Genomic DNA, 11,309 nt, shown 5'->3' with positions numbered 1-11,309 from the left:
ATGAACAGAATTGTCCTCACCAGGTTCCATGCAAAGCAAAGGGAATGAGGCAGAACAGAGGATGAGATGGTTGGATGGCATCACTGACTCAATGAACATGAATTTGAGCAAACTTTGGGATATAGTGAAGCCTGGCTTGCTACAGTTCATGGGGTCACAAAGAGTTAGATGTGACTTAGCAACTGAACCACATCAATAAGCTACCAACTCAGAGGCCCCTGGAGAGAGATTGGGACCTGAGATCTAGCCAAATTCTTCTAAACCATCCATTTTTTTAATCTACAAATTGAAGGTAATATTTGTTGCCTTGCTATATCAAAGTGTTCCTAAAGAAAAAAGGGCTACAAAACAGAAAGTGCTTCAGATATAAGAAATTATTCTGTATATTTAGCTACAGAATTTTCCAAAAGTTATTTTTAACTTGCTTTTAATAAAACATAAGGGTGGGGAAGTTCTTGGCATTAGCTGTGATTTGTACTGAATGGGGAAGCATGACACTTGATTATCCACAATAAAATAACCAAAATAGCTGACATTTATGTGCCACACATCATAGTAGGTTTGTGTATATTATCTCATTTAAAGGTAAGATTTTTTTTTTTTAAATAATGGAGTTCAAAGAAAATTAAAGGGAATTTGTGTATCTTCTGTTTATTAAAAGAGACTCATTCATTCATTTGACAAAAACTTATGAATGGATAAATGAAGATACAGTCTCTTTATATCTACATGTTTAAGGCCTCATGGGATTTCATGTTATCTTAAAAGATTTTGGAGTCATTTATGAAAAAAACAATTTAACCAGTAGTTGGATTATACTGACATGAAAAGTTATCTCAGGCTCTGAACTCAAGAGTCAAATGTTATTTCCCCTACTGATACCCTAAAACCCCATGCAGTTTTTTACATTTTGACTTTTGACTTTTGATGGATGGTCTCCACTCTTCCTGGAAATCATCATAATGCCCTCATGTAGTTCATGCAAAGCAGTCATTCAAAAACATTTAGTTAACACCTACTGTGTTCTAAGAACCTCATGTTGCTAGCTGCTGAATCAACGGGAATAAATATAGCCCAGCTTTCATCTATGAAGAGATCATTGTTAAATGAAGACACACACAACAATTGGGCTTCCCAGGTGGCTCAATGGTAAAGAATCTGTCTGCCAATGCAGGAGATGCAGGTTGGATCCCTGAGTCAGGAAGATCCCCTGGATAAGGAAATGGCAACCCACTCCAGTATTCTTGCCTGGGAAATCCCATGGACAGAGGAGCCTGGTGGGCTACAGTCCATGGGGTGGCAAAAGAGTCGGACACATCTTAGCGACTAAACACCACCACCACAAACAATTATAGTTCCTTCTGATATGTGGCAACAGAGAGGAACATACAAAATGGGCATGAAGGATCCAAACCACAGATTCTGTATTCTTCACATTCTAGGGGAATAAAAGAGTACAAAACTCACTTTGTAACACCAAATGATGTTTTCAGATGATCAAGAGAAAGATCTACAACCAAGTGAGAAAAAAACTGAAGTTGGCGCTCGGAAACCTCATCAGGAAGTGTGGATTAACACACTCTTGAGAGATGTCCCTCTCACCCCAGCATGCAAGGCTCTTGGAGTCAGATGGTGAGATCAATCACTGAAGCATCGGATTTCGGAGCCAGCTGGGAAGGACTGGCTGGACTCCAGCTCTATGGAATGGCCTGGGAGGGGCAGCCCTCTGGATAGGCATCCTGCACTGTTTGCTTAAAGCCCTTACAGCATGTGCTGTGGGCAGCAGCTGACCCATCTAGGACATCCCCGCCCCCGTGCCTTTCCCAGGTGTTCTGGTAAAAACTGGGGAAAGGAGAAGGGAGAGAGAAATAGAGCACAGAGGGAACTCTCAAATGAGTTAGAAAAATGAACTTTCTAGCTCACTAAGCCACAGAGCATCCATTTAAAACACTAAGGCAACAACCAGGGAGCTGCAAGTCCTCCCCAGTTAGCTCTTTATTTTGGCCTTGGCTCCATGAAATAAATAACTGACACCCAAACAATTCAAGTCACTTGGAAATAGCCCCCTTCCTATTCTTGCCAATAATTGTAATTATTTTCCCACACATGATTTGAGAACTGTTGACCGTCCATACCTTATCCAATGAACATTCTGCGTAATTGTAAAATCTTGTTGCTAGAACAGGTGGATATCCAGATGTAAGAAATCTGAGGCCCAGGCCAATCAGCTGAATTGTCCCACAGGAAGTTGGTGGTAGAAGACCTAGAAGACCACAGCCTAGTCCTGGACTCCTCACTGAGGGCTTCGGTCAAAAGGTACAAAATACTGAAGGAGAAAGAATGAGAGAGTTTAATTTGTGAAAGGTTTTCTATATGTTAACAAGTTTCATGTACCTTCTTTTTTTTTTTTTTTCTTGGCAAGGCTGGGGTCATCGCTCAGTCTCTGACTGCGCCTCAGATTTTTTGCTTCTGGGAGAACAGCCTTAAGGCTCAGCCTGAGAACCTTGCATACACTCCCTGGCCTCCTCACCTCCATTACAGAAGGTTTGCCTGGAAGCTGCCCAGGCCAAATCCTCCCCAGGGAAGGGAGAGGATCCCACCCGAAGAGCTCAGGGATCTCCCACCACTTCCAGTGCGCATGTGCACCCCAGTTCTGGCAGAGACCATCGCTGGAATTTAGCAAGAGGCCCGCAGAATAATTACTATTGCTGTGGGGCTGACAGCTGTTAAGGGCTCATTAGGGAGTGTCAGTTTCCCACAGGCAACTGCATTTCTGAGAAAAGGATCTGAACTTAGGGGGAAAAAAAAACAACCCACAAACCGAGCAGCTCTTTCTATTTCAAGAGAACAAGTTGTTGAACCTGAAGTGGCAAGAGAGTTCGCCAACCCCTTGATCTCCCACTTCTGGCACGTTCCAGCCACTCTGGGCTAAGATGTGGGTCTGGACTATAAAATAAGCACTTCTCCTGCCTGCCTCCAACACATAGGCTGAGAACATGGTGAACTGCCTTAGGAATTCTTCACAATCAAGGAGGAAGTCAGGGAGACTTGGGTTTGAAAGATGTGGCCAGCCATTTATGGCACATGCTGGGATATCCATTTATCACCTTGTATTTGGGAATGTTACCAAGTACATGTACAGTGACTGGTGTTTTGAAAGAAATGAAGGAGGCATGAGATGCAACCCCTGCCCTAGAGGAGCATACAATCTGGAATGAGGGCTAACCCCTTGGATTCAAAGACCAAAACAAGACTCAGTAGTACACATAATTCAGAGATGGTATCCCATGGCACTCAGAATGCTTAGGAAGCAGAGAGATCACCGGAGGATGGAGAGTCGTCCTAAGTCTCCCTTTCTTCAGGCCCTCTGTAGATGCTGTCCTCCCAGGAGTCTATCCCAACCCTCTTGCTCAGTCTGACTCTTCGGGTTCAGTGGTTCCTAAGAACCCAGTTTAGGACTCTCTCAGGTGCTACAGACACATACACTACTTGAATGACTATTAAGAGAGTGGGTCTCATAGAGAACATATTTGTGGATGTCAAGGGGGATGTGGGGATAGCAGAAAGACGGAGTGGGAGTTTGGGGCTAACAGATGCAAACTATTATATACAGAGTGGATAACAATGAGGTCCTATTGTACAATACAGAGAACTATACTCAATATGTGATAAACCATAATGAAAAAGAATATATACATATGTGTGTGTGTGTACAGAGGATGAGATGGTTAGATGGCATCACCGACTCAATGGACATGAGTTTGGGTAAACTCCGGGAGCTGATGATGGACAGCGAGGCCTGGCGTGCTGTGGTTCATGGGGTCGCAAAGAGTCAGACACGACTGAGCGACTGAACTGATGTGTGTACATATATATGAAGAATCTATATGTATCACTGAATCACTGTGTTGTACAACAGAAATTAACACAATAATGTAAATCAACTATAATTTTAAAAAGTTAAAAAACAAAACAAAACACTGGGTCTCCATCCTGGCAGCACATCAGAATCACTTGGGGACCTTTAGAAATGACCTTTGCCCAAGTTCCATCCCAGGTGAGGTGCCCAACATCAGATTCCAACGTGCAGCCAGCTGGAGAACCACTGGTTTAAGCAACAGAGGGTAATTTGCAGGCTCACCGAGGAAACCACAGGAAAGGCCTGGAGGAGCTGCCCATAGGCACAGCTGGAACCAGGACACTGAACACAGATTTCTGCTCCCCTGCTCACTTTCCCACCTGTCTGCTGCATCTTCTCAGGGCACTGCCTCTGCGAGGTGGGACTCATCGCCAGTAGAAGCTCCGACTCATGCTTTAGCAAATAGAGAGGATAGGGCTTCCTTTCCTTGGGTCTATATTGAATCCCCAAACTTCAATTTTTAAAAAAGGCAAAACTCTTGATTGGCTCGTGTGCTACCCTTTGACCTGTGTTGAGATATTATCATTGGTCTAGCTTGGTTCATGTTCATGTGGCTCCCTCTGAGGAGGAGTGCTGGGGAGACTAAAATAAAGCCTTGCTGTTCAAAGTGTGGTCCATGGACCAGCCATGTAGCCATCACCCATGAGCTTCGTTACTCATGCAAATTCTCAGGCCCCATCTCAGACCTGCTGACTTGGAACCTGCCTTCTAGCAAGATCCCCAGGTGACTTGTATGCACGTTAAAGCTTGAGAAGGACTTCTCTATGCCCTGCTATCAGTTTCTCAGGTTAGTGAGAATATAGGTATTCCTTTCTCTTGGTTTTATGTCAAAGCCTCAGAAAAAAGATGTCATCATTTCCCCTCTGCCGCTCCTGCCAGCAGCAGTACCAATACCTGGTCTTACCCGGTTGGTAAGAAAATCAATCAAGCTCCTTGTGCTATGTCTCTTTCTCCTTAAAAGCCGGCTCTGATCAGCAGACTGGGATCTGTGGTTTTGTTGCAGTAGCTGATATGGAAGAGGATGTGGCACTCTGGGCCAAATAGGATCCAGCAGCTGGCGCTTATCAGTCCCACCCCACGACACACACAGATGTGTCCACGCTGACCTTCCTGGGCAAGGACATGTGGGAACTCAGAGCTTCCCATGGGAATGGATGACGGAGCAAGGAAGCGAGAAGGTTGATGTAGGTGTGATGGCATCCTGCCCATGCTTCTGAGTGCAAAGCCCCGGCTTCATCTCGGCCAGTCAGCAAGGGGGGTTTGCCTCTGAAACCCCGAAGCCCGTAGGAAGCACAAACATACAGTTCAGGCATTTGGTCACTCTGTTTGCTCAGTGACGCGTTAAGCCCCCCTGGAGGACACCATTCTCATGTTCAGTGCACTCCAGAGGCCTCAAGCCCACCTTCTGTGACTTGAAGGTCAGCCAGATTTCCCCCCTTACCTTTCCCTCCCCCTATCCATTTCCTTTCCCGCTCCAAGAGGAAAGGGTAAAAATTAGTGGGCATTCAGTAAATATTAGTTGAAGAAATAAATAGATGAATAAATAAACAAATGAATGTTTTCATATTTTTTGAGCAAAGGGAGTTGACCTTGGCTTTCATCTGCGTTGACGGATAAATAGCTTTACTTCTGGGAAACTACATAGAATGACCATATAAAAAAATCATCACTTCATTTTTGTTAATATCTTTCCTATATCTCCACCCTCAACAAACAAGAAATCCTCTATATATTTGTATTCTAGAGCCCTGGATTTTTATTCTCCTTACAGGAAAAGCCTACCTTTGGTCTCAATGGTTTCTTACGAGCAATGCCCCTAAAGGATGAAGATAATTTCCCCACAATTATTTGAGTACTTTTATCCCAAACAGAAATATATTTCTATCCACTTATTCCAGAGGGCACTTAGCACTAAGAGCTGGCCTAACTACTTCATCTTATAGAGGAGACAACTGAACTTCAGGGAGGGACTGGATATGTCCAAGACCCCACAGCTATTCATAGTAAGAGGCAAATTGGGAGTCTCCTGAGTTCTGATCTAGTTTTTTCTTTAATTCCACAGTGCAGCCTATTGACTGCCCTAGTATTTGCCCTTAAGTCAGGGGCAATGGTGTGGCCACTTTCCTCTGACAAGAAGCAGCCTGTGAAAGGGCACCCCATGTGTTCAGTCCAGCAGCTCCACTTCTAATGGGGGCTGGGGGAGGATGGACCATGCAGAATTCCAGTGGCCAGTTCCACATCATCCCCAAAGTTACTGATCTGATGTTCCAAAAGCTCTTTTTTTTTTCTCTCTCTCTCTCTCCCTTACCCAGCCTAAGCAGCAATGGAGAGAATTTTGCTCAAACTTTCCAAGATAACTTCCCTTTGGGCTGACACCAAGCATGTGTAGCTTCAGGCAAAGGAATATTGGGAAGTTTATGAGCCACTAAAAATAGACAGTTGCAACAGAAACTCCCTCCGACTTCTGCCATTTTCCCTGGTGGCTGCACAAATACGGAGGCAGACTCTAACCATGAGAGGTAGAAAAAAGCATCCCTATAGCACCAAGCTATGGTATAATCTGAGTGAAAATAAGTTTTAGAAAGAACAGTGCCATTTCAGGAATGAGAAATAACATACCTGGAGAATAGAGGACCCACTGGGTCATCATCTGGTGCTGAACCTGTCCTCGCATAGCCAAGGAAGGAATGGCAAGACAAACCCACAGCCAGAGGGGCAAACCTAGCATAGGTCACAGCTCGTTTGCAGGCTCTCATTTCTTTGGGGGATGAAAGCCAAGTTTAATCATAATATGGGTTCAAGAACATTTCAGAAGATCTTCAATAGCACAATTGGCTTCTCTGAAGTACATTGGGGCTGGTCATATGCACTGTCTTTTGCTTTCTGCCTGGTCTAGGTCTGTACCTGGCTATTTTAAAGGTTCTGTTTCATTTTAGTCACTTTATAGAGTCTGGAAAATAGCCAAGTTAAGTATGGTCTTTAGGTCCCAATGTACCTGGTTTCCTGCCAGCCACATACCAGGAGTCCCTGAAATACACTCCAGTAAGGTGAGAGCTATAATTTGGTGACTTAGGTTAACCCAGTGTCCGCGAGGCCTGTGCAGCACTCCACGCAGCTTTTCAATCCACTTCGTCCAGAAGCTAACTGGGGCCCTCATGTACTTCTCCACATTCTGGTTCTCCTCCAGAGGAATACTATAAAGTTGTACATGTTCCAAGCATCACCTGGACATTCCTTGTACCTGAACTCTGCTTGGATCCTCTGCACTGACCACTGACCCAATGTAAGATGGCTGTCTTCTTTCTATTTTTAAAAACTCCCAGAGGAGAAGCAGCAGAACCTTCTTTCACTGGTCATTTTAGTATTTTAACAGCTCTTTAGAGAAAATCAAATCATCCTTATTTCTAACCTAAACCCCTCACGCTGCAATTTAAATCCATTTCTTCTTGTTTGGCCTTGGTAAATATAGGAAACACCTGGAACCCCTCCTGTGTTTGCTGCACAACTGTCTCAAGTTTCCCATTTTATTCTTTTTTTACCTTCTTAGCCACCTCTTCTGAGTCCTCTTCAAATTCTTTATCCCCCTTTTTTATTATGGAAGAGAGGTGGTTATAATAATATGTAGTCCCCATGTAGGAAAGATATATATATGTGTGTGTGTGTGTGTGTGTGTGTAAGTATATATAATTATGCAATGTAAATAATATTACATATGTATATATAATGCAAATAATATTATATAATACAATTATATACATTAGCTTATTTGAACCTTTAAACCACCATTCTGTGTGATGAATGAAGCACTATTATTGTTTCTGTTTTGCAGGTTAAAAACTCCGGGAGTTGAAGTGAATTGCTCAGGGTCACAAATCTAGTTAAGCAGCTGGACATGGAGCCAGCAGACCTGTTTCCTAATGCCCAGGGCAGGACTCTTTCATGATACCCTCTCATCTGTGTTTCGTGGTAAATCCTGCATCAAGTAGGACTATGTAGACCAGGCCCCTGTCAAGACCCAAGACCCACTGTTCCTCTGCACTCTGTTCACACTCTGGTTCCAATTGTTTTTTATTCCTGAAGAGTGAAGACCCAGTCCTACTCACTTTGTGTCCTTGCACCTTACTGAGTAGCTTGGCAGCTGTAGGTGCTCAACAAGTGTTAAGTAGAATGAATGAATAATGAATGATTTAAATAGAGTGAATAGATGAATGACAAAAGCATCACAGGAAGGCACAGAGGAGGGGTTTGTGCAATCAACTCTACTACCACAAGCAGGCTTAATAAAATAAAAGGTACAATTACACAACTACTTTAGAGCATTAAACGAAGCTTCCGACTTGATACTTTTCATGAAATAGGCTTTACTAGGCAGGGCACGTTACCCAATATTTTACCATTCAAATCACAAGCAGGTATTGTCATGGCTATAAAATATTAAAATGTATACAATACTAATGTTAAATATTAAATCAATTGTTTCAAGTAACTTCAAATACTGGAAATTCTTTTCACTTGTTAATGGATTGGTCATATTCTCCATGGTCAAATGACTTCTACTTTCTTTTCAAGAACATTTCCAAATAGTAAATGCCTAATCTATCACTAAGTACATGGCAAATATTTATTGTCCACATTGACAGGTCATATTTTTATTCCTGACTTCCCCTAGAAAGCTATATAGGATAATTCAGCTTAACATGTATGGAGCCTTGCCAATACTTTTCTTCCCATTAAAGATTACAGTATATTAGAAAGCCCAACCTCTGTTTAGAGAGTGACCTGGCTTTTAACTTCTTCATGGCTTGGAAGAAGTTAAAGTTTAGATAATTAAAACTAAATATCAGAGCTAGGGTTTACATCTAAAAGCATCATTTTAACCTAAGCACTTCATATATTTGGAAATTTATGTTCCCAATGGCATACTGTAAAAATGGTCTTATTCTCTGCCTAGGGAAAATTTGCATTCAGTTGTCTAATCATGCAGGGTTAGCAAATCAGGAGTCAGCAATGCATCCATAACAGCGTCTTCTCACAACTAATGAAAGTCTTAAAGACCAAGTACTTATAATATTTGAATTCTCTTCCTATTTTTATCCACTGTGAAAACTGAAGAGGAAGAGTGGTATTTGATGTTTTTGCTAAAGTACCATTATAGGATTAAAAGAAAAAAGGCAAAGGCTGAGTAATTGTTTATCTAATTATTTATGGCTTCTTATCTAAGATCAAATATTTTTAGGTTCTCCTAAGGGAGAAGGGAAGCGGTTGTTTCCTGTACACAAAACTTGCTTTGTCACAATCAACAATTTGGAGACCATAATAAGCAGTGTAGGACCTGATGGTTTCTTCATTAGAAAGTGCTCCTGAAAGACTCTGAACTGAGCTCTTTGATCTTGACAAGCCCGAAGTTCCCTTACTGGCACCCATCACGATGCTCAACACTGCACAAAGGGAAGAAATTGCTGGCATTTGCAAATTCTTACCACCTGGAGATCCCCTTTGACTATGTTCGATGTGAAGAAAAGAGGATAGAACATTTCCTACAAATCAAAGACTAGACTTTAACCTAAAATGTCATAGGCTGGACTACAGTTTGGTACCAAAGACATCTTAGCAAACTGGAGAGAGAGCACCATAATTTTTTTTAAATTTATTTATTTATTTTAATTGGAGGCTAAATACTTTACAACATTGTAGTGGGTTTTGCCATACATTGACATGAATCAGCCATGGGTGTACATGTGTTCCCCATCCTGAACCCCCCTCCCACCTCCCTCCCCATCGCATTCCTCAGGGTCATCCCAGTGAACCAGCCCTGAACACCCTGTCTCATGCATCAAACCTGGACTGGTGATCTATTTCACATATGATAATATACATGTTTCAATGCTATTCTCTCAAATCATCTCACCCTAGCCTTCTCCCACAGAGTCCAAAAAACTGTTCTTCACATCTGTGTCTCTTTTGCTGTCTCACATATAGGGTCATTGTTACCATCTTTTTAAATTCCATATATATGCATTAATATACTGTATTGGTGTTTTTCTTTCTGACTTACTTCACTCTGTACAATAGGCTCCAGTTTCATCCACCTCATTAGAACTGATTCAAATGCATTCTTTTTAATACCTGAGTAATATTCCATTGTGTGTATGTATCACAGCTTTCTTATCTATTCATCTGCCGATGGACATCTAGGTTACTTCCATGTCCTGGATATTGTAAACAGTGCTGTGATGAACACTGGGGTACACATGTCTCTTTCAATTCTGGTTTCCTAGGTGTTTATGCCCAGCAGTGGGATTGCTGGGTCGCATGGCAGTTCTATTTCCAGTTTTGTAAGGAATCTCCACACTGTTCTCCATAGTGGCTGTACTAGTTTGCATTCCCACCAACAGTGTAAGAGGGTTCCCTTTTCTCTGCACCCTCTCCAGCATTCATTGTTTGTAGACTTTTTGATAGCAGCCATTCTGACCAGCGTGAGATGGTACCTCATTGTGGTTTTGATTTGCATTTCTCTGATCATGAGTGATGTTTAGCATCTTTTCATGTGTTTGTTAGCCATCTCTGTGTCTTCTTTGGAGAAATGTCTGTTTAGTTCTTTGGCCCATTTTTTGATTGGGTCGCTTATTTTTCTGAAATTGAGTTGCATGAGCTGCTTGTATATTTTTGAGATTAATCCTTTGTCCATTGCTTTGTTTGCAATTATTTTCTCCCATTCTGAAGGTTGTCTTTTCACCTTGCATATAGTTTCCTTTGTTGTGCAAAAGCTTTTAAGTTTAATTAGGTCCCATTTGTTTATTTTTGCTTTTATTTCCATTACTCTGGGAGGTGGGTCATAGAGGATCCTGTTGTGATTTATGTCAGAGAGTGTTTTGCCTATGTTTTCCTCTAGTTTTATAGTTTCTGGTCTTACATTTAGATCTTTAATCCATTTTGAGTTTATTTTTGTGAATGGTGTTAGAAAGTGTTCTAGTTTCATTCTTTTCCAAGTGGTTGACCAGTTTTCCCAGCACCACTTATTAAAGAGATTGTCTTTTCTCCACTGTATATTCTTGTCTCCTTTGTCAAACATAAGGTGTCCATAGGTACGTGGATTTTTCTCTGGGCTTTCTATTTTGTTCCATTGATCTATATTTCTGTCTTTGTGCCAGTACCATACTGTCTTGATGACTGTAGCTTTGTAGTATAGTCTGAAGTCAGGCAAATAGCTTCTTCCAGTTCCATTCTTCTTTCTCAAGATTGCTTTGGCTATTTGAGATTTTTTGTATTTCCATGCAAATTGTGAAATTATTTGTTCTACTTCTCTGAAAATTATGAATTTTGTAATTTCATGAAAATTATGAATTTTATGAAAATTCATGAAATTATGAATTATGAAATTTAAGAAATT

At 41.6% G+C, this 11,309-nt stretch overlaps 1 long non-coding RNA gene across 1 annotated transcript; it reads left to right on the top strand.

Moving 5' to 3' along the window:
* The first annotated feature begins 1,503 nt into the window (after positions 1 to 1,503).
* On the top strand, positions 1,504 to 3,256 carry LOC122453799. The gene is made up of 3 exons (XR_006273177.1): positions 1,504 to 1,632; positions 2,186 to 2,316; positions 2,423 to 3,256. It is a non-coding gene; the product is annotated as an uncharacterized LOC122453799 (long non-coding RNA).
* The last annotated feature ends 8,053 nt before the right edge of the window (positions 3,257 to 11,309 follow it).

Source organism: Cervus canadensis, chromosome 15 (genome assembly GCF_019320065.1).
Source record: "Cervus canadensis isolate Bull #8, Minnesota chromosome 15, ASM1932006v1, whole genome shotgun sequence".
NCBI classification, from domain to species: Eukaryota; Metazoa; Chordata; class Mammalia; order Artiodactyla; family Cervidae; genus Cervus; species Cervus canadensis.
This window is presented reverse-complemented; position numbering and strand designations above follow the sequence as displayed.